We start from the raw sequence: 23,557 nt of genomic DNA, 5'->3' as shown, positions 1-23,557 counted from the left end.
TCCGCCCATTCCTTTCACTTTGCCCCAAGCGGTTCAGGTAGGGGGTCATCCCATCCCCTCTTCTCTGTCCAAAGCTCTCTGACCAGAACCTTGGCCCGGGTTGTGTAGGGGTTGATGTGACCTAAGGGGTCATATTGACTTGCCAGTGTACTATAGATTGACCTCATGGTGACGTAGTGACGAGGTTCGATCTTCTTGAGTCGGTAGCACAGGGTGTCGGATTTGAAGCGCCATAGGAGACCCAGCGTCATCTCCTGGGCATTGTCACTGGACTGAGACACCCATGTCTCACTACTGTCGGACTTCGCTTCTTCTGGGAGGTCTCGGATGACCTCAGGGTCATTACTGGCCCACTGGCTGACATCAAAGCCAGCAGTTGCCAGGAAGGTGCGCAGTTCATGCACCAGCTGGCGGGCCTCTTCTGCAGTCTCCACGCTATGGAGGCAGTTATCCACATAAAAGCTGTGGTGGACAACATCTGAGACCCCAGGGGGTGCGGTGCTGCTGTCGACGTGACGCTGCAGGGCATAGGTGGCGCAACATGGGCTACAGGTTGTCCCGAAGGGCAGCACCTCCCATTGATAGATGGACGGTTCTGAGTCGTCCAGGTTTGTTCTCCACAGGAACCTCATGAGTGGTTTGTCTTCGTCGAGCAGACAGACCTGGTGAAACATACGCTTTATGTCACCACTGACTGCGGTCTTGTGCCTTCGGAAGCGCACCATGACGCCAAGGAGAGGAGGGGTTAGAGTAGGGCCGGGCAGGAGGTGGAGATTCAGGTTTTGCTGGCGTACTTGGAAGCTGCAGTTGAAAACCACTCTGTTCTTTCCATTGTGTTCAACATTGTGGTGGGGAAGGTACCAAGACTCAGCACTCCTTTCTGCCTCAGCAGGTTCCAACTTTCTGACCAGTCCTGACTCAATGAGTTTGTGCATCTCCTCAGCATAGGCGGTAGCTGTGTCAGGGTCCCTTTTTAGTCTTCGTTCGGTGCTAAGCAGGCACTGCATTACTATGCTGGGAGGAACCTTGAAGATTGGCATGGGCTCTCTTCTCAAGAGCGGCGTAGCAAATCTAAGGACACCACGCACACAAACACGCTTGGTTTTCGATTGGAGAAGATCCATAGCGCTCTTGTCTTCCTTGGAGCGAGTGCGCATTTTCTCATTCTTGTATGGAGTGACGTCCATCTGCCACAATTTCTGGACGTTCTCCAGCAGTGCCCCGTCTTCATGTCTGGCTCCTATGTAGAGGCAGTGGGTCTGACGGGTCTTCCTATTTTTCAGGCTGATGGGACCCTGGAGTGTCCAACCCAAGGGGGTCTGCAGAGCAACTGGACATCCAGGTGGACCCTTAATGATGTGTTTGGGTAATGTGAGATGCACGTTATCAGAGCCGAGCAGGAGGGTGGGCTTCACCTCTTTTGTAGAGTCAATCCCCAGGTTACAGAGATGAGGGTACCTCTTCATTAGGACCTCCATGGGGTAGCCGTACTGGGAGAGGCACAACTGGGCTGCAGTAAACACGTGACTCACTTTGTAGGCATCCTTCGGTCGTCCGACCGGTGAGATGGTAAGGGCCACACTCTCTCCACTTATGGTTGTGTGCCCTGGTTGGACGGTGAGGAGACCCATCTCCTCTGTTTGGCCCCTGAGTCCTAACGCGATGGCAGCCTCATGCATTAGCAGAGTGCGCTCTGAGCCATCATCAATAATCGCGTAGGTCTCCAGGGTCTTGTCACGGTGTCGAATGACCACTGGCACCATTTTCAACAGCACGCGGGGATTGCAACCCCTGGTGGGGCCCACATAGTAGGTGCGGATCCCTTCTGGTGGCTCACTTTGGGCTTCCACGACGTCAGGGTTAGCTTTGACTTCTCTGATGTTGAGGTCGTGGAGGGCTGTGAGGTGGGTCTTTCCACATCCGGTCCGTCTGCAGGGTCCCTTCAGGGTGCAGTCCTTCGCAAGGTGTTCACGGGCGCACTTCCAGCACCGTTTATTGTCTAATATCCACTGTTTCTTCTCCTCCGTAGTCTTCTCCTTGAATACGGGACAGTTGTCTAGCCAGTGGGTCTCGGTACAGCACTGACACTGGGGAGGAGGTTTCTTCCCTCCTTTCTTTGAGGAGCCACCCTGTTTAGCTTTCAAGGGCTCTTGTTGCACCTTAACTGGGGTTTCAGCGATGGTCGTTAGTACGTGGGTGGATCGTCCCCTTTTGCTTGAGTTTCGGTCAGACTTGTCTCGTCCACTGCACTTCTCACCTTCACGCTTGGGGAGGCGGATGTGCCTCATCTCAGATTTCAGGAAGTCAGAGAACTCTACTAGGTTAGAGAGTGGTTGGTTGGGGTAGAGACGTTCATGTTTCCGCCGGAACCTTTCTTCCCTCTCCTTTGGAATCTTCCTCACAAAGCGTTCAACATTGGAGCCTGCATGTAGTTCTCTATGGCCAGCGGCTCCCTGGAACTTCAGCATGCTCACCAGAGCCTGTATCTTCAGGGAGTATGCGTCCAGGGCCTGGTCATCCTTAATGTCTGCCATTTCTCCCAGCTCATAGTGCTCATCCAATATGTGGTCCCACGGGCGTCCCCAACGCTCGTCTAGAGCCTGAATGGAGGAAGTGTAGGGAGTGGGGGAGTAGGCATTGGCTGTGCAAATGAGCTTCGCTGCTGGTAACTTGCAGTGCATGGACAGCTCAAGGAACTTCTGCTGCTCACTGTGGTTGGCGCCACCCAAGAGGAACTCAAGGCACATTCTCATGTCATGATACTGGCTTCTAGAATCATCTTTAAAGAATGGGATGGCGCTCCCTGGAGGGCGTTGTGGGAGTGGGTCATAACTGAGGGCCACTGGGGGATTGAGCTGGCCAGAGGTCTGATGAGGATCTACTGGTGGTGAGGAGGGGATGGCACCGTGACTTGATGCCTGACACGCTTCTCGCAGGTGAACCAGTCGGCTTTCTAGGTCTTCTGAGTCAACCTGGACCTTTGTTAGGGGTCTGTGAGTCCTCACAGGCAACTCCTCTCTTCTATGCTGGCAGCGCGTGGGTGAGTTATCCCTGCTGGATGCTCTTGACGTTTGCCTGGAGGTAGAAGCAAATTGTAGTTGTGTGGCTGCGAGCCGAGTGTTCTCCAAGGTTTGGGCTGCTGCTCGATCGCGCTCCCTCTCCAATGCTTCCGCAGCTCTCCTTTCTCGATCGAGTGCATCCTGCCTGAATCGCTCCTCTCTTATGAGTGCGTCTGCCCGTTGTTGTTGCAGGAGTTGGGCTAGGAATTCCGAGCCTGTGCTTCGAATACTTGATTTGCTTGAGTGATGGCTGCCACGGCTTCGTTGGGATGAGCAGGAACCTCTGCTGGGGGGCCTACCATTTTTGTGGGTGTCTTGGAAGAACTCGCCTGGTTGGAAGTGACTGAAATCTTCCCCTTTGTGTGGCTTTACACAGTGAGATGGGTTGGATGATTGGCTTTATTCTGAATCGGTGTCTTCTGAGTCACTCTCCTCCCTTTCTTCCTTCCTAGACCTACTTTGGTTGGCAGTATTCAGTGGCAAAGGATCAGTAGAGGTTAATCTGGGGTTACTAGTCTGGCCTGCCATCTTTTGTTGCCCATCCTCTTCAGGTAGCAGGGAAGCGTCAGCTAATTTTGCATTAGTAGTCGTATCTGCCTGCGGTGAGGCTGTAGCACCCTCTACTAACTGGGGTGTGTCTACAGTCAGTGTGGTATTAAAGTCCACTACTGTCTGGTCAGCTGGTGTGTTTAGCACATGCCGATTGCTGTCTGGTGTACTAATGACATAGTCATCTAGTCTCAAGGGCTTTCTACACTCTCTAACAGCACGTGTCTTCACTTCAGCAGGGTAAATAAGACTTTTTGCTGGAGACCTTTCGCTCTCTCTAGATATCCTTAAGTCTGATCGAATCCGGCTCGAAGGGCCAGATTTTGTGCCGGAGCTTAGAGGACTGTATGTGTTTCACCTTAGGGGTGTTGCGGATGCCTTTACTACTTACTTGAATCTACCAAATTACTCAAACCGAATTAACTCAATCCAACTGTGGTGTAGAGAGAGCAAGAGGAAACCAGATTCAACACTTAACACAATTTATTACAACCAAATAATTGAACAATCTTCACTTTATATGACCAAATATAGCAACATAAATTTAGTTGGGCGCCCAAATTAATATTACTAAATGTTCTGGCCAACGTTGCCGCGGTTACTGATATTGAGGAGGAGAAACTGCTCCTCCGCTGGCGAGTGAGCAAGTGCACCTGCTTGTCGAATGGTCGGGAGGAGTCCAAATGGCGAGGGTGGGTGGCTGCCGCGATGACGGTGGATCCGGAAGACGCTGCCCAGTCCAGTTAATGCTCACAGTCCACCGCTGTTGACTGCGACACACCGCTAATGGCTTCGGGTGTCCTCTCTTCTCCGTCGTGTGAGCCAGCCTAGCTTGCCAACTCACGCTCGATGTCTCGACCGGCTGCCGAGCTGAGAACGCGCCTTCTCCTCTCGAAGCGTGTTCACGGTCTCCTGATTGCGGTCACACACTCGCCGTGGTCTCGCCGACCAACTCCTCACTTAAACTTTATCCGTGGCGTCTCAATCAACTGCTCCGTATTCGTAAAATGTCTCTCAAAAGTTTAACTCGCCGCGCGCGCAGTAATATTTTGTGCACTGTACACTCTCGCGAGACATACGGAAACACAATCACAGTAAACTGCCGCAAAACAAACTAGTGCCTATTTAAACAGGTGAATTAAAGGCAGTAAACGAAATACAGGAAATTATATTAAACAAACATGCCCTCTTAATCCCTTACAAATCGCAGACCCTTCAGTACAGCGTGGGTTCGAATCCCGCCTCTGACAGAGCCCATTGAACGTACCAAGCAAGAAAAAAGCAAACACAGTCAAGAGAGCATTACCAGCTGCCAGGATGGCAGAGCGGTCTAAGGCGTTGCGTTCAGGTCGCAGTCTCCCCAGGAGGCGTGGGTTCGAATCCCGCCTCTGACAGAGCCCATTGAACGTACCAAGCAAGAAAAAAGCAAACACAGTCAAGAGAGCATTACCAGCTGCCAGGATGGCAGAGCGGTCTAAGGCGTTGCGTTCAGATCGCAGTCTTCCCAGGAGGCGTGGGTTCGAATCCCGCCTCAGACAGAGCCCATTGAAAGTACCAAGCAAGAACAAAGCAAACAATGTCATGAGAGCATTACCAGGTGCCAGGATGGCAGAGCGGTCTACGGCGTTGCGTTCAGGTCGCAGTCACCCCAGGAGGCGTGGGTTCGAATCCCACCTCAGACAGAGCCCATTGAAAGTACTAGCAAGAACAAAGCAAACACATTCAAGAGAGCATTACCAGTTGCCAGGATGGCACAGCGGTCTAAGGCGTTGCGTTCAGATCGCAGTCTCCCCAGGAGGCGTGGGTTTGAATCCTGCCTCAGACAGTGCCCATTGAAAGTACCAAGCAATAATAAAGCAAACACAGTCAAGAGAGCTTTACCAGTTGCAAGGATGGCAGAGCGGTCTAAGGCGTTGCGTTCAGGTCGCAGTCTCCCCAGGAGGCGTGGGTTCGAATCCCACCTCAGACAGTGCCCATTGAAAGTACCAAGCAAGAACAAAGCAAACACATTCAAGAGAGCATTACCAGGTGCCCGGATGGCAGAGTGGTCAAAGACGCTGCGTTCAGGTCGCAGTCTTCCCAGGAGGCGTGGGTTCGAATCCCGCCTCCGACAGAGCCCATTGAAAGTACCAAGCAAGAACAAAGCTAACACAGTCAAGAGAGAATTACCAGTTGCCAGGATGGCAGAGCGGTCTAAGGCGTTGCCTTCAGGACGCAGTAACCCCAGGAGGCGTGGGTTCGAATCCCACCTCAGACAGAGCCCATTGAAAGTACCAAGCAAGAACAAAGCAAACACAGTGATGAGAGCATTACCAGGTGCCAGGATGGCAGAGCGGTCTAAGGCGTTGCGTTCAGGTCGCAGTCTCCCCAGGACGCAGGGGTTCGAATCCCACCTCAGACAGAGCCCATTGAAAGTACCAAGCAAGAACAAAGCAAACACAGTCATAAGAGCATTACGAGGTGCAAGGATGGCAGAGCGGTCTAAGGCGTTGCGTTCAGGTCACAGTCTCCCCAGGAGGCGAGGGTTCGAATCCCACCTCAGACAGAGCCCATTGAAAGTACCAAGCAAGAACAAAGCAAACAATGTCAAGAGAGCATTACTAGTTGCCAGGATGGCAGAGCGGTCTAAGGCGTTGTGTTCAGGGCGCAGTCTCCCCAGGAGGCGTGGGTTCGAATCCCGCTTCAGACAGAGCCCATTGAAAGTACCAGCAAGAACAAAGCAAACACATTCAAGAGAGCATTACCAGGTGCCCGGATGGCAGAGTGGTCAAAGACGCTGCGTTCAGGTCGCAGTCTCCCCAGGAGGCGTGGGTTCGAATCCCGCCTCCGACAGAGCCCATTGAAAGGACCAAGCAAGAACAAAGCTAACACAGTCAAGAGAGAATTACCAGTTGCCAGGATGGCAGAGCGGTCTAAGGCGTTGCGTTCAGGTCGCAGTCTCCCCAGGAGGCGTGGGTTCGAATCCCACCTCAGACAGAGCCCATTGAAAGTACCAAGCAATAACAAAGCAAACACAGTCAAGAGAGAATTACCAGTTGCCAGGATGGCAGAGCGGTCTAACGCGTTGCGTTGAGGTCGCAGTAACCCCAGGAGGCGTGGGTTCGAATCCCACCTCAGACAGAGCCCATTGAAAGTACCAAGCAAGAACAAAGCAAACACAGTGATGAGAGCATTACCAGGTGCCAGGATGGCAGAGCGGTCTAAGGCGTTGCGTTCAGGTCGCAGTCTCCCCAGGACGCAGGGGTTCGAATCCCACCTCAGACAGAGCCCATTGCAAGAACAAAGCAAACACAGTCATAAGAGCATTACGAGGTGCCAGGATGGCAGAGCGGTCTAAGGCGTTGCGTTCAGGTCGCAGTCTCCCCAGGAGGCGTGGGTTCGAATCCCAGCTCAGACAGAGCCCATTGAAAGTACCAAGCAAGAACAAAGCAAACACAGTAAAGAGAGCATTACCAGTTGCCAGGATGGCAGAGCGGTCTAAGGCGTTGCGTTCAGGTCGCAGTCTCCCCAGGAGACGTGGGTTCGAATCCCACTTCAGACAGAGCCCATTGAAAGTACCAGCAAGAACAAAGCAAACACATTCAAGAGAGCATTACCAGGTGCCAGGATGGCAGAGTGGTCAAAGACGCTGCGTTCAGGTCGCAGTCTCCCCAGGAGGCGTGGGTTCGAATCCCGCCTCAGACAGAGCCCATTGAAAGTACCAAGCAAGAACAAAGCAAACACAGTCAAGAGAGAGTTACCAGTTGCCAGGATGGCAGAGCGGTCTAAGGCGTTGCGTTCAGGTCCCAGTAACCCCAGGAGGCGCGGTTTCAAATCCCACCTCAGACAGAGCCCATTGATAGTACTAAGCAAGAAAAAAGCAAACACAGTCAAGAGAGAATTACCAGTTGCCAGGATGGCAGAGCGGTCTAAGGCGTTGCGTTCAGGTCGCAGTCTCCCCAGGAGGCGTTGGTTCGAATCCCGCCTCAGACAGAGCCCATTGAAAGTGCCAACCAAGAACAAAGCAAACACAGTCAAGAGAGCATTACCAGACGCCAGGATGGCAGAGCGGTCTAAGGCGTTGCGTTCAGGTCGCAGTCTCCCCAGGAGGCGTGGGTTCGAATCCCACCTCAGACGGAGCCCATTGAAAGTTCCAACCAAGAACAAAGCACACACATTCAAGAGAGCATTACCAGATGCCAGGATGGCAGAGCTGTCTAAGGCGTTGCGTTCAGGTCGCAGTCTCCCCAGGAGGCGTGGGTTCGAATCCCGCCTCAGACAGAGCCCATTGAAAGTGCCAACCAAGAACAAAGCAAACACAGTCAAGAGAGCATTACCAGATGCCAGGATGGCAGAGCGGTCTAAGGCGTTGCGTTCAGGTCGCAGTCTCCCCAGGAGGCGTGGGTTCGAATCCCGCCTCAGACAGTGCCCATTGAAAGTACCAAGCAAGAACAAAGCAAACACATTCAAGAGAGCATTACCAGATGCCAGGATGGCAGAGCGGTCTAAGGCGTTGCGTTCAGGTCGCAGTCTCCCCAGGAGGCGTGGGTTCGAATCCCGCCTCAGACAGAGCCCATTGAAAGTACCAAGCAAGAACAAAGCAAACACAGTCAAGAGAGAGGTACCAGTTGCCAGGATGGAAGAGCTGTCTAAGGCGTTGCGTTCAGGTCGCAGTAACCCCAGGAGGCGTGGGTTCGAATCCCACCTCAGACAGAGCCCATTGATAGTACCAAGCAAGAAAAAAGCAAACACAGTCAAGAGAGAATTACCAGTTGCCAGGATGGCAGAGCGGTCTAAGGCATTGCGTTCAGGTCGCAGTCTCCCCAGGAGGCGTGGGTTCGAATCCCACCTCAGACGGAGCCCATTGAAAGTACCAAGCAATAACAAAGCAAACACAGTCAAGAGAGCATTACCAGTTGCGAGGATGGCAGAGCGGTCTAAGGCGTTGCGTTCAGGTCGCAGTCTCCCCAGGAGGCGTGGGTTCGAATCCCACCTCAGACGGAGCCCATTGAAAGTTCCAACCAAGAACAAAGCAAACACATTCAAGAGAGCATTACCAGATGCCAGGATGGCAGAGCGGTCTAAGGCGTTGCGTTCAGGTCGCAGTCTCCCCAGGAGGCGTGGGTTCGAATCCCACCTCAGACGGAGCCCATTGAAAGTTCCAACCAAGAACAAAGCAAACACATTCAAGAGAGCATTACCAGATGCCAGGTTGGCAGAGCGGTCTAAGGCGTTGCGTTCAGGTCGCAGTCTCCCCAGGAGGCGTGGGTTCGAATCCCGCCTCAGACAGAGCCCATTGAAAGTACCAAGCACGAACAAAGCAAACACAGTCAAGAGAGAGGTACCAGTTGCCAGGATGGCAGAGCTGTCTAAGGCGTTGCGTTCAGGTCGCAGTCTCCCCAGGAGGCGTGGGTTCGAATCCCGCCTCAGACAAAGCCCATTGAAAGTACCAAGCAAGAACAAAGCAAACACAGTCAAGAGAGAGGTACCAGTTGCCAGGATGGCAGAGTTGTCTAAGGCGTTGCGTTCAGGTCGCAGTAACCCCAGGAGGCGTGGGTTCGAATCCCACCTCAGACAGAGCCCATTGATAGTACCAAGCAAGAAAAAAGCAAACACAATCAAGAGAGAATTACCAGTTGCCAGGATGGCAGAGCGGTTTAAGGCGTTGCGTTCAGGTCGCAGTCTCCCCTAAGGCGTTGCGTTCAGGTCGCAGTCTCCCCAGGAGGCGTGGGTTCGAATCCCGCCTCAGACAGAGCCCATTGAAAGTACCAAGCAAGAACAAAGCAAACACAGTCAAGAGAGAGTTACCAGTTGCCAGGATGGCAGAGCGGTCTAAGGCGTTGCGTTCAGGTCCCAGTAACCCCAGGAGGCGCGGTTTCAAATCCCACCTCAGACAGAGCCCATTGATAGTACTAAGCAAGAAAAAAGCAAACACAGTCAAGAGAGAATTACGAGTTGCCAGGATGGCAGAGCGGTCTAAGGCGTTGCGTTCAGGTCGCAGTCTCCCCAGGAGGCGTTGGTTCGAATCCCGCCTCAGACAGAGCCCATTGAATGTACCAGCAAGAACAAAGCAAACACATTCAAGAGAGCATTACCAGGTGCCAGGATGGCAGAGTGGTCAAAGACGCTGCGTTCAGGTCGCAGTCTCCCCAGGAGGCGTGGGTTCGAATCCCGCCTCAGACAGAGCCCATTGAAAGTACCAAGCAAGAACAAAGCAAACACAGTCAAGAGAGAGTTACCAGTTGCCAGGATGGCAGAGCGGTCTAAGGCGTTGCGTTCAGGTCCCAGTAACCCCAGGAGGCGCGGTTTCAAATCCCACCTCAGACAGAGCCCATTGATAGTACTAAGCAAGAAAAAAGCAAACACAGTCAAGAGAGAATTACCAGTTGCCAGGATGGCAGAGCGGTCTAAGGCGTTGCGTTCAGGTCGCAGTCTCCCCAGGAGGCGTTGGTTCGAATCCCGCCTCAGACAGAGCCCATTGAAAGTGCCAACCAAGAACAAAGCAAACACAGTCAAGAGAGCATTACCAGACGCCAGGATGGCAGAGCGGTCTAAGGCGTTGCGTTCAGGTCGCAGTCTCCCCAGGAGGCGTGGGTTCGAATCCCACCTCAGACGGAGCCCATTGAAAGTTCCAACCAAGAACAAAGCACACACATTCAAGAGAGCATTACCAGATGCCAGGATGGCAGAGCTGTCTAAGGCGTTGCGTTCAGGTCGCAGTCTCCCCAGGAGGCGTGGGTTCGAATCCCGCCTCAGACAGAGCCCATTGAAAGTGCCAACCAAGAACAAAGCAAACACAGTCAAGAGAGCATTACCAGATGCCAGGATGGCAGAGCGGTCTAAGGCGTTGCGTTCAGGTCGCAGTCTCCCCAGGAGGCGTGGGTTCGAATCCCGCCTCAGACAGTGCCCATTGAAAGTACCAAGCAAGAACAAAGCAAACACATTCAAGAGAGCATTACCAGATGCCAGGATGGCAGAGCGGTCTAAGGCGTTGCGTTCAGGTCGCAGTCTCCCCAGGAGGCGTGGGTTCGAATCCCGCCTCAGACAGAGCCCATTGAAAGTACCAAGCAAGAACAAAGCAAACACAGTCAAGAGAGAGGTACCAGTTGCCAGGATGGAAGAGCTGTCTAAGGCGTTGCGTTCAGGTCGCAGTAACCCCAGGAGGCGTGGGTTCGAATCCCACCTCAGACAGAGCCCATTGATAGTACCAAGCAAGAAAAAAGCAAACACAGTCAAGAGAGAATTACCAGTTGCCAGGATGGCAGAGCGGTCTAAGGCATTGCGTTCAGGTCGCAGTCTCCCCAGGAGGCGTGGGTTCGAATCCCACCTCAGACGGAGCCCATTGAAAGTACCAAGCAATAACAAAGCAAACACAGTCAAGAGAGCATTACCAGTTGCGAGGATGGCAGAGCGGTCTAAGGCGTTGCGTTCAGGTCGCAGTCTCCCCAGGAGGCGTGGGTTCGAATCCCACCTCAGACGGAGCCCATTGAAAGTTCCAACCAAGAACAAAGCAAACACATTCAAGAGAGCATTACCAGATGCCAGGATGGCAGAGCGGTCTAAGGCGTTGCGTTCAGGTCGCAGTCTCCCCAGGAGGCGTGGGTTCGAATCCCACCTCAGACGGAGCCCATTGAAAGTTCCAACCAAGAACAAAGCAAACACATTCAAGAGAGCATTACCAGATGCCAGGTTGGCAGAGCGGTCTAAGACGCTGCGTTCAGGTCGCAGTCTCCCCAGGAGGCGTGGGTTCGAATCCCGCCTCAGACAGAGCCCATTGAAAGTACCAAGCAAGAACAAAGCAAACACAGTCAAGAGAGAGTTACCAGTTGCCAGGATGGCAGAGCGGTCTAAGGCGTTGCGTTCAGGTCCCAGTAACCCCAGGAGGCGCGGTTTCAAATCCCACCTCAGACAGAGCCCATTGATAGTACTAAGCAAGAAAAAAGCAAACACAGTCAAGAGAGAATTACCAGTTGCCAGGATGGCAGAGCGGTCTAAGGCGTTGCGTTCAGGTCGCAGTCTCCCCAGGAGGCGTTGGTTCGAATCCCGCCTCAGACAGAGCCCATTGAAAGTGCCAACCAAGAACAAAGCAAACACAGTCAAGAGAGCATTACCAGACGCCAGGATGGCAGAGCGGTCTAAGGCGTTGCGTTCAGGTCGCAGTCTCCCCAGGAGGCGTGGGTTCGAATCCCACCTCAGACGGAGCCCATTGAAAGTTCCAACCAAGAACAAAGCACACACATTCAAGAGAGCATTACCAGATGCCAGGATGGCAGAGCTGTCTAAGGCGTTGCGTTCAGGTCGCAGTCTCCCCAGGAGGCGTGGGTTCGAATCCCGCCTCAGACAGAGCCCATTGAAAGTGCCAACCAAGAACAAAGCAAACACAGTCAAGAGAGCATTACCAGATGCCAGGATGGCAGAGCGGTCTAAGGCGTTGCGTTCAGGTCGCAGTCTCCCCAGGAGGCGTGGGTTCGAATCCCGCCTCAGACAGTGCCCATTGAAAGTACCAAGCAAGAACAAAGCAAACACATTCAAGAGAGCATTACCAGATGCCAGGATGGCAGAGCGGTCTAAGGCGTTGCGTTCAGGTCGCAGTCTCCCCAGGAGGCGTGGGTTCGAATCCCGCCTCAGACAGAGCCCATTGAAAGTACCAAGCAAGAACAAAGCAAACACAGTCAAGAGAGAGGTACCAGTTGCCAGGATGGAAGAGCTGTCTAAGGCGTTGCGTTCAGGTCGCAGTAACCCCAGGAGGCGTGGGTTCGAATCCCACCTCAGACAGAGCCCATTGATAGTACCAAGCAAGAAAAAAGCAAACACAGTCAAGAGAGAATTACCAGTTGCCAGGATGGCAGAGCGGTCTAAGGCATTGCGTTCAGGTCGCAGTCTCCCCAGGAGGCGTGGGTTCGAATCCCACCTCAGACGGAGCCCATTGAAAGTACCAAGCAATAACAAAGCAAACACAGTCAAGAGAGCATTACCAGTTGCGAGGATGGCAGAGCGGTCTAAGGCGTTGCGTTCAGGTCGCAGTCTCCCCAGGAGGCGTGGGTTCGAATCCCACCTCAGACGGAGCCCATTGAAAGTTCCAACCAAGAACAAAGCAAACACATTCAAGAGAGCATTACCAGATGCCAGGATGGCAGAGCGGTCTAAGGCGTTGCGTTCAGGTCGCAGTCTCCCCAGGAGGCGTGGGTTCGAATCCCACCTCAGACGGAGCCCATTGAAAGTTCCAACCAAGAACAAAGCAAACACATTCAAGAGAGCATTACCAGATGCCAGGTTGGCAGAGCGGTCTAAGGCGTTGCGTTCAGGTCGCAGTCTCCCCAGGAGGCGTGGGTTCGAATCCCGCCTCAGACAGAGCCCATTGAAAGTACCAAGCAAGAACAAAGCAAACACAGTCAAGAGAGAGGTACCAGTTGCCAGGATGGCAGAGCTGTCTAAGGCGTTGCGTTCAGGTCGCAGTCTCCCCAGGAGGCGTGGGTTCGAATCCCGCCTCAGACAAAGCCCATTGAAAGTACCAAGCAAGAACAAAGCAAACACAGTCAAGAGAGAGGTACCAGTTGCCAGGATGGCAGAGTTGTCTAAGGCGTTGCGTTCAGGTCGCAGTAACCCCAGGAGGCGTGGGTTCGAATCCCACCTCAGACAGAGCCCATTGATAGTACCAAGCAAGAAAAAAGCAAACACAATCAAGAGAGAATTACCAGTTGCCAGGATGGCAGAGCGGTTTAAGGCGTTGCGTTCAGGTCGCAGTCTCCCCTAAGGCGTTGCGTTCAGGTCGCAGTCTCCCCAGGAGGCGTGGGTTCGAATCCCGCCTCAGACAGAGCCCATTGAAAGTACCAAGCAAGAACAAAGCAAACACAGTCAAGAGAGAGTTACCAGTTGCCAGGATGGCAGAGCGGTCTAAGGCGTTGCGTTCAGGTCCCAGTAACCCCAGGAGGCGCGGTTTCAAATCCCACCTCAGACAGAGCCCATTGATAGTACTAAGCAAGAAAAAAGCAAACACAGTCAAGAGAGAATTACCAGTTGCCAGGATGGCAGAGCGGTCTAAGGCGTTGCGTTCAGGTCGCAGTCTCCCCAGGAGGCGTTGGTTCGAATCCCGCCTCAGACAGAGCCCATTGAAAGTGCCAACCAAGGACAAAGCAAACACAGTCAAGAGAGCATTACCAGACGCCAGGATGGCAGAGCGGTCTAAGGCGTTGCGTTCAGGTCGCAGTCTCCCCAGGAGTCGTGGGTTCGAATCCCACCTCAGACGGAGCCCATTGAAAGTTCCAACCAAGAACAAAGCACACACATTCAAGAGAGCATTACCAGATGCCAGGATGGCAGAGCTGTCTAAGGCGTTGCGTTCAGGTCACAGTCTCCCCAGGAGGCGTGGGTTCGAATCCCGCCTCAGACAGAGCCCATTGAAAGTGCCAACCAAGAACAAAGCAAACACAGTCAAGAGAGCATTACTAGATGCCAGGATGGCAGAGCGGTCTAAGGCGTTGCGTTCAGGTCGCAGTCTCCCCAGGAGGCGTGGGTTCGAATCCCGCCTCAGACAGTGCCCATTGAAAGTACCAAGCAAGAACAAAGCAAACACATTCAAGAGAGCATTACCAGATGCCAGGATGGCAGAGCGGTCTAAGGCGTTGCGTTCAGGTCGCAGTCTCCCCAGGAGGCGTGGGTTCGAATCCCGCCTCAGACAGAGCCCATTGAAAGTACCAAGCAAGAAAAAAGCAAACACAGTCAAGAGAGCATTACCAGCTGCCAGGATGGCAGAGCGGTCTAAGGCGTTGCGTTCAGGTCGCAGTCTCCCCAGGAGGCGTGGGATTGATTGTTGCCTTTTGGGCGCAACTCTTGAGCGCACGAGAATGAAGGAGACGTGAACTGTACCATCAGGCTCTTCCACGCGCAGATATGCCACGGCACCGTATGCCATCTCGGATGCATCACAGAACACGTGGAGGGAGATCTTGCTGCTGGTCAGACTCACGCTCTGTGGAAAGTAGCTCCTGGTAAACTCAATCCGTTGGAGGGTGGGGAGCTCTTCCGCCCATTCCTTTCACTTTGCCCCAAGCGGTTCAGGTAGGGGGTCATCCCATCCCCTCTTCTCTGTCCAAAGCTCTCTGACCAGAACCTTGGCCCGGGTTGTGTAGGGGTTGATGTGACCTAAGGGGTCATATTGACTTGCCAGTGTACTATAGATTGACCTCATGGTGACGTAGTGACGAGGTTCGATCTTCTTGAGTCGGTAGCACAGGGTGTCGGATTTGAAGCGCCATAGGAGACCCAGCGTCATCTCCTGGGCATTGTCACTGGACTGAGACACCCATGTCTCACTACTGTCGGACTTCGCTTCTTCTGGGAGGTCTCGGATGACCTCAGGGTCATTACTGGCCCACTGGCTGACATCAAAGCCAGCAGTTGCCAGGAAGGTGCGCAGTTCATGCACCAGCTGGCGGGCCTCTTCTGCAGTCTCCACGCTATGGAGGCAGTTATCCACATAAAAGCTGTGGTGGACAACATCTGAGACCCCAGGGGGTGCGGTGCTGCTGTCGACGTGACGCTGCAGGGCATAGGTGGCGCAACATGGGCTACAGGTTGTCCCGAAGGGCAGCACCTCCCATTGATAGATGGACGGTTCTGAGTCGTCCAGGTTTGTTCTCCACAGGAACCTCATGAGTGGTTTGTCTTCGTCGAGCAGACAGACCTGGTGAAACATACGCTTTATGTCACCACTGACTGCGGTCTTGTGCCTTCGGAAGCGCACCATGACGCCAAGGAGAGGAGGGGTTAGAGTAGGGCCGGGCAGGAGGTGGAGATTCAGGTTTTGCTGGCGTACTTGGAAGCTGCAGTTGAAAACCACTCTGTTCTTTCCATTGTGTTCAACATTGTGGTGGGGAAGGTACCAAGACTCAGCACTCCTTTCTGCCTCAGCAGGTTCCAACTTTCTGACCAGTCCTGACTCAATGAGTTTGTGCATCTCCTCAGCATAGGCGGTAGCTGTGTCAGGGTCCCTTTTTAGTCTTCGTTCGGTGCTAAGCAGGCACGGCATTACTATGCTGGGAGGAACCTTGAAGATTGGCATGGGCTCTCTTCTCAAGAGCGGCGTAGCAAATCTAAGGACACCACGCACACAAACACGCTTGGTTTTCGATTGGAGAAGATCCATAGCGCTCTTGTCTTCCTTGGAGCGAGTGCGCATTTTCTCATTCTTGTATGGAGTGACGTCCATCTGCCACAATTTCTGGACGTTCTCCAGCAGTGCCCCGTCTTCATGTCTGGCTCCTATGTAGAGGCAGTGGGTCTGACGGGTCTTCCTATTTTTCAGGCTGATGGGACCCTGGAGTGTCCAACCCAAGGGGGTCTGCAGAGCAACTGGACATCCAGGTGGACCCTTAATGATGTGTTTGGGTAATGTGAGATGCACGTTATCAGAGCCGAGCAGGAGGGTGGGCTTCACCTCTTTTGTAGAGTCAATCCCCAGGTTACAGAGATGAGGGTACCTCTTCATTAGGACCTCCATGGGGTAGCCGTACTGGGAGAGGCACAACTGGGCTGCAGTAAACACGTGACTCACTTTGTAGGCATCCTTCGGTCGTCCGACCGGTGAGATGGTAAGGGCCACACTCTCTCCACTTATGGTTGTGTGCCCTGGTTGGACGGTGAGGAGACCCATCTCCTCTGTTTGGCCCCTGAGTCCTAACGCGATGGCAGCCTCATGCATTAGCAGAGTGCGCTCTGAGCCATCATCAATAATCGCGTAGGTCTCCAGGGTCTTGTCACGGTGTCGAATGACCACTGGCACCATTTTCAACAGCACGCGGGGATTGCAACCCCTGGTGGGGCCCACATAGTAGGTGCGGATCCCTTCTGGTGGCTCACTTTGGGCTTCCACGACGTCAGGGTTAGCTTTGACTTCTCTGATGTTGAGGTCGTGGAGGGCTGTGAGGTGGGTCTTTCCACATCCGGTCCGTCTGCAGGGTCCCTTCAGGGTGCAGTCCTTCGCAAGGTGTTCACGGGCGCACTTCCAGCACCGTTTATTGTCTAATATCCACTGTTTCTTCTCCTCCGTAGTCTTCTCCTTGAATACGGGACAGTTGTCTAGCCAGTGGGTCTCGGTACAGCACTGACACTGGGGAGGAGGTTTCTTCCCTCCTTTCTTTGAGGAGCCACCCTGTTTAGCTTTCAAGGGCTCTTGTTGCACCTTAACTGGGGTTTCAGCGATGGTCGTTAGTACGTGGGTGGATCGTCCCCTTTTGCTTGAGTTTCGGTCAGACTTGTCTCGTCCACTGCACTTCTCACCTTCACGCTTGGGGAGGCGGATGTGCCTCATCTCAGATTTCAGGAAGTCAGAGAACTCTACTAGGTTAGAGAGTGGTTGGTTGGGGTAGAGACGTTCATGTTTCCGCCGGAACCTTTCTTCCCTCTCCTTTGGAATCTTCCTCACAAAGCGTTCAACATTGGAGCCTGCATGTAGTTCTCTATGGCCAGCGGCTCCCTGGAACTTCAGCATGCTCACCAGAGCCTGTATCTTCAGGGAGTATGCGTCCAGGGCCTGGTCATCCTTAATGTCTGCCATTTCTCCCAGCTCATAGTGCTCATCCAATATGTGGTCCCACGGGCGTCCCCAACGCTCGTCTAGAGCCTGAATGGAGGAAGTGTAGGGAGTGGGGGAGTAGGCATTGGCTGTGCAAATGAGCTTCGCTGCTGGTAACTTGCAGTGCATGGACAGCTCAAGGAACTTCTGCTGCTCACTGTGGTTGGCGCCACCCAAGAGGAACTCAAGGCACATTCTCATGTCATGATACTGGCTTCTAGAATCATCTTTAAAGAATGGGATGGCGCTCCCTGGAGGGCGTTGTGGGAGTGGGTCATAACTGAGGGCCACTGGGGGATTGAGCTGGCCAGAGGTCTGATGAGGATCTACTGGTGGTGAGGAGGGGATGGCACCGTGACTTGATGCCTGACACGCTTCTCGCAGGTGAACCAGTCGGCTTTCTAGGTCTTCTGAGTCAACCTGGACCTTTGTTAGGGGTCTGTGAGTCCTCACAGGCAACTCCTCTCTTCTATGCTGGCAGCGCGTGGGTGAGTTATCCCTGCTGGATGCTCTTGACGTTTGCCTGGAGGTAGAAGCAAATTGTAGTTGTGTGGCTGCGAGCCGAGTGTTCTCCAAGGTTTGGGCTGCTGCTCGATCGCGCTCCCTCTCCAATGCTTCCGCAGCTCTCCTTTCTCGATCGAGTGCATCCTGCCTGAATCGCTCCTCTCTTATGAGTGCGTCTGCCCGTTGTTGTTGCAGGAGTTGGGCTAGGAATTCCGAGCCTGTGCTTCGAATACTTGATTTGCTTGAGTGATGGCTGCCACGGCTTCGTTGGGATGAGCAGGAACCTCTGCTGGGGGGCCTACCATTTTTGTGGGTGTCTTGGAAGAACTCGCCTGGTTGGAAGTGACTGAAATCTTCCCCTTTGTGTGGCTTTACACAGTGAGATGGGTTGGATGATTGGCTTTATTCTGAATCGGTGTCTTCTGAGTCACTCTCCTCCCTTTCTTCCTTCCTAGACCTACTTTGGTTGGCAGTATTCAGTGGCAAAGGATCAGTAGAGGTTAATCTGGGGTTACTAGTCTGGCCTGCCATCTTTTGTTGCCCATCCTCTTCAGGTAGCAGGGAAGCGTCAGCTAATTTTGCATTAGTAGTCGTATCTGCCTGCGGTGAGGCTGTAGCACCCTCTACTAACTGGGGTGTGTCTACAGTCAGTGTGGTATTAAAGTCCACTACTGTCTGGTCAGCTGGTGTGTTTAGCACATGCCGATTGCTGTCTGGTGTACTAATGACATAGTCATCTAGTCTCAAGGGCTTTCTACACTCTCTAACAGCACGTGTCTTCACTTCAGCAGGGTAAATAAGACTTTTTGCTGGAGACCTTTCGCTCTCTCTAGATATCCTTAAGTCTGATCGAATCCGGCTCGAAGGGCCAGATTTTGTGCCGGAGCTTAGAGGACTGTATGTGTTTCACCTTAGGGGTGTTGCGGATGCCTTTACTACTTACTTGAATCTACCAAATTACTCAAACCGAATTAACTCAATCCAACTGTGGTGTAGAGAGAGCAAGAGGAAACCAGATTCAACACTTAACACAATTTATTACAACCAAATAATTGAACAATCTTCACTTTATATGACCAAATATAGCAACATAAATTTAGTTGGGCGCCCAAATTAATATTACTAAATGTTCTGGCCAACGTTGCCGCGGTTACTGATATTGAGGAGGAGAAACTGCTCCTCCGCTGGCGAGTGAGCAAGTGCACCTGCTTGTCGAATGGTCGGGAGGAGTCCAAATGGCGAGGGTGGGTGGCTGCCGCGATGACGGTGGATCCGGAAGACGCTGCCCAGTCCAGTTAATGCTCACAGTCCACCGCTGTTGACTGCGACACACCGCTAATGGCTTCGGGTGTCCTCTCTTCTCCGTCGTGTGAGCCAGCCTAGCTTGCCAACTCACGCTCGATGTCTCGACCGGCTGCCGAGCTGAGAACGCGCCTTCTCCTCTCGAAGCGTGTTCACGGTCTCCTGATTGCGGTCACACACTCGCCGTGGTCTCGCCGACCAACTCCTCACTTAAACTTTATCCGTGGCGTCTCAATCAACTGCTCCGTATTCGTAAAATGTCTCTCAAAAGTTTAACTCGCCGCGCGCGCAGTAATATTTTGTGCACTGTACACTCTCGCGAGACATACGGAAACACAATCACAGTAAACTGCCGCAAAACAAACTAGTGCCTATTTAAACAGGTGAATTAAAGGCAGTAAACGAAATACAGGAAATTATATTAAACAAACATGCCCTCTTAATCCCTTACAAATCGCAGACCCTTCAGTACAGCGTGGGTTCGAATCCCGCCTCTGACAGAGCCCATTGAACGTACCAAGCAAGAAAAAAGCAAACACAGTCAAGAGAGCATTACCAGCTGCCAGGATGGCAGAGCGGTCTAAGGCGTTGCGTTCAGGTCGCAGTCTCCCCAGGAGGCGTGGGTTCGAATCCCGCCTCTGACAGAGCCCATTGAACGTACCAAGCAAGAAAAAAGCAAACACAGTCAAGAGAGCATTACCAGCTGCCAGGATGGCAGAGCGGTCTAAGGCGTTGCGTTCAGATCGCAGTCTTCCCAGGAGGCGTGGGTTCGAATCCCGCCTCAGACAGAGCCCATTGAAAGTACCAAGCAAGAACAAAGCAAACAATGTCATGAGAGCATTACCAGGTGCCAGGATGGCAGAGCGGTCTACGGCGTTGCGTTCAGGTCGCAGTCACCCCAGGAGGCGTGGGTTCGAATCCCACCTCAGACAGAGCCCATTGAAAGTACTAGCAAGAACAAAGCAAACACATTCAAGAGAGCATTACCAGTTGCCAGGATGGCACAGCGGTCTAAGGCGTTGCGTTCAGATCGCAGTCTCCCCAGGAGGCGTGGGTTTGAATCCTGCCTCAGACAGTGCCCATTGAAAGTACCAAGCAATAATAAAGCAAACACAGTCAAGAGAGCTTTACCAGTTGCAAGGATGGCAGAGCGGTCTAAGGCGTTGCGTTCAGGTCGCAGTCTCCCCAGGAGGCGTGGGTTCGAATCCCACCTCAGACAGTGCCCATTGAAAGTACCAGCAAGAACAAAGCAAACACATTCAAGAGAGCATTACCAGGTGCCCGGATGGCAGAGTGGTCAAAGACGCTGCGTTCAGGTCGCAGTCTTCCCAGGAGGCGTGGGTTCGAATCCCGCCTCCGACAGAGCCCATTGAAAGTACCAAGCAAGAACAAAGCTAACACAGTCAAGAGAGAATTACCAGTTGCCAGGATGGCAGAGCGGTCTAAGGCGTTGCGTTCAGGACGCAGTAACCCCAGGAGGCGTGGGTTCGAATCCCACCTCAGACAGAGCCCATTGAAAGTACCAAGCAAGAACAAAGCAAACACAGTGATGAGAGCATTACCAGGTGCCAGGATGGCAGAGCGGTCTAAGGCGTTGCGTTCAGGTCGCAGTCTCCCCAGGACGCAGGGGTTCGAATCCCACCTCAGACAGAGCCCATTGAAAGTACCAAGCAAGAACAAAGCAAACACAGTCATAAGAGCATTACGAGGTGCCAGGATGGCAGAGCGGTCTAAGGCGTTGCGTTCAGGTCACAGTCTCCCCAGGAGGCGAGGGTTCGAATCCCACCTCAGACAGAGCCCATTGAAAGTACCAAGCAAGAACAAAGCAAACAATGTCAAGAGAGCATTACTAGTTGCCAGGATGGCAGAGCGGTCTAAGGCGTTGTGTTCAGGGCGCAGTCTCCCCAGGAGGCGTGGGTTCGAATCCCGCTTCAGACAGAGCCCATTGAAAGTACCAGCAAGAACAAAGCAAACACATTCAAGAGAGCATTACCAGGTGCCCGGATGGCAGAGTGGTCAAAGACGCTGCGTTCAGGTCGCAGTCTCCCCAGGAGGCGTGGGTTCGAATCCCGCCTCCGACAGAGCCCATTGAAAGTACCAAGCAAGAACAAAGCTAACACAGTCAAGAGAGAATTACCAGTTGCCAGGATGGCAGAGCGGTCTAAGGCGTTGCGTTCAGGTCGCAGTCTCCCCAGGAGGCGTGGGTTCGAATCCCACCTCAGACAGAGCCCATTGAAAGTACCAAGCAATAACAAAGCAAACACAGTCAAGAGAGAATTACCAGTTGCCAGGATGGCAGAGCGGTCTAACGCGTTGCGTTGAGGTCGCAGTAACCCCAGGAGGCGTGGGTTCGAATCCCACCTCAGACAGAGCCCATTGAAAGTACCAAGCAAGAACAAAGCAAACACAGTGATGAGAGCATTACCAGGTGCCAGGATGGCAGAGCGGTCTAAGGCGTTGCGTTCAGGTCGCAGTCTCCCCAGGACGCAGGGGTTCGAATCCCACCTCAGACAGAGCCCATTGCAAGAACAAAGCAAACACAGTCATAAGAGCATTACGAGGTGCCAGGATGGCAGAGCGGTCTAAGGCGTTGCGTTCAGGTCGCAGTCTCCCCAGGAGGCGTGGGTTCGAATCCCAGCTCAGACAGAGCCCATTGAAAGTACCAAGCAAGAACAAAGCAAACACAGTAAAGAGAGCATTACCAGTTGCCAGGATGGCAGAGCGGTCTAAGGCGTTGCGTTCAGGTCGCAGTCTCCCCAGGAGACGTGGGTTCGAATCCCACTTCAGACAGAGCCCATTGAAAGTACCAGCAAGAACAAAGCAAACACATTCAAGAGAGCATTACCAGGTGCCAGGATGGCAGAGTGGTCAAAGACGCTGCGTTCAGGTCGCAGTCTCCCCAGGAGGCGTGGGTTCGAATCCCGCCTCAGACAGAGCCCATTGAAAGTACCAAGCAAGAACAAAGCAAACACAGTCAAGAGAGAGTTACCAGTTGCCAGGATGGCAGAGCGGTCTAAGGCGTTGCGTTCAGGTCCCAGTAACCCCAGGAGGCGCGGTTTCAAATCCCACCTCAGACAGAGCCCATTGATAGTACTAAGCAAGAAAAAAGCAAACACAGTCAAGAGAGAATTACCAGTTGCCAGGATGGCAGAGCGGTCTAAGGCGTTGCGTTCAGGTCGCAGTCTCCCCAGGAGGCGTTGGTTCGAATCCCGCCTCAGACAGAGCCCATTGAAAGTGCCAACCAAGAACAAAGCAAACACAGTCAAGAGAGCATTACCAGACGCCAGGATGGCAGAGCGGTCTAAGGCGTTGCGTTCAGGTCGCAGTCTCCCCAGGAGGCGTGGGTTCGAATCCCACCTCAGACGGAGCCCATTGAAAGTTCCAACCAAGAACAAAGCACACACATTCAAGAGAGCATTACCAGATGCCAGGATGGCAGAGCTGTCTAAGGCGTTGCGTTCAGGTCGCAGTCTCCCCAGGAGGCGTGGGTTCGAATCCCGCCTCAGACAGAGCCCATTGAAAGTGCCAACCAAGAACAAAGCAAACACAGTCAAGAGAGCATTACCAGATGCCAGGATGGCAGAGCGGTCTAAGGCGTTGCGTTCAGGTCGCAGTCTCCCCAGGAGGCGTGGGTTCGAATCCCGCCTCAGACAGTGCCCATTGAAAGTACCAAGCAAGAACAAAGCAAACACATTCAAGAGAGCATTACCAGATGCCAGGATGGCAGAGCGGTCTAAGGCGTTGCGTTCAGGTCGCAGTCTCCCCAGGAGGCGTGGGTTCGAATCCCGCCTCAGACAGAGCCCATTGAAAGTACCAAGCAAGAACAAAGCAAACACAGTCAAGAGAGAGGTACCAGTTGCCAGGATGGAAGAGCTGTCTAAGGCGTTGCGTTCAGGTCGCAGTAACCCCAGGAGGCGTGGGTTCGAATCCCACCTCAGACAGAGCCCATTGATAGTACCAAGCAAGAAAAAAGCAAACACAGTCAAGAGAGAATTACCAGTTGCCAGGATGGCAGAGCGGTCTAAGGCATTGCGTTCAGGTCGCAGTCTCCCCAGGAGGCGTGGGTTCGAATCCCACCTCAGACGGAGCCCATTGAAAGTACCAAGCAATAACAAAGCAAACACAGTCAAGAGAGCATTACCAGTTGCGAGGATGGCAGAGCGGTCTAAGGCGTTGCGTTCAGGTCGCAGTCTCCCCAGGAGGCGTGGGTTCGAATCCCACCTCAGACGGAGCCCATTGAAAGTTCCAACCAAGAACAAAGCAAACACATTCAAGAGAGCATTACCAGATGCCAGGATGGCAGAGCGGTCTAAGGCGTTGCGTTCAGGTCGCAGTCTCCCCAGGAGGCGTGGGTTCGAATCCCACCTCAGACGGAGCCCATTGAAAGTTCCAACCAAGAACAAAGCAAACACATTCAAGAGAGCATTACCAGATGCCAGGTTGGCAGAGCGGTCTAAGGCGTTGCGTTCAGGTCGCAGTCTCCCCAGGAGGCGTGGGTTCGAATCCCGCCTCAGACAGAGCCCATTGAAAGTACCAAGCACGAACAAAGCAAACACAGTCAAGAGAGAGGTACCAGTTGCCAGGATGGCAG

This window comes from Idiotropiscis lumnitzeri, chromosome 12, assembly GCF_059441095.1.
Source record: "Idiotropiscis lumnitzeri isolate Australia: NSW breed Sydney's pygmy pipehorse chromosome 12, RoL_Ilum_1.0, whole genome shotgun sequence".
Classification (NCBI taxonomy): Eukaryota; Metazoa; Chordata; class Actinopteri; order Syngnathiformes; family Syngnathidae; genus Idiotropiscis; species Idiotropiscis lumnitzeri.
The sequence above is the reverse complement of the archived record's forward strand: the minus strand, read 5'-3'. Positions refer to the sequence as shown.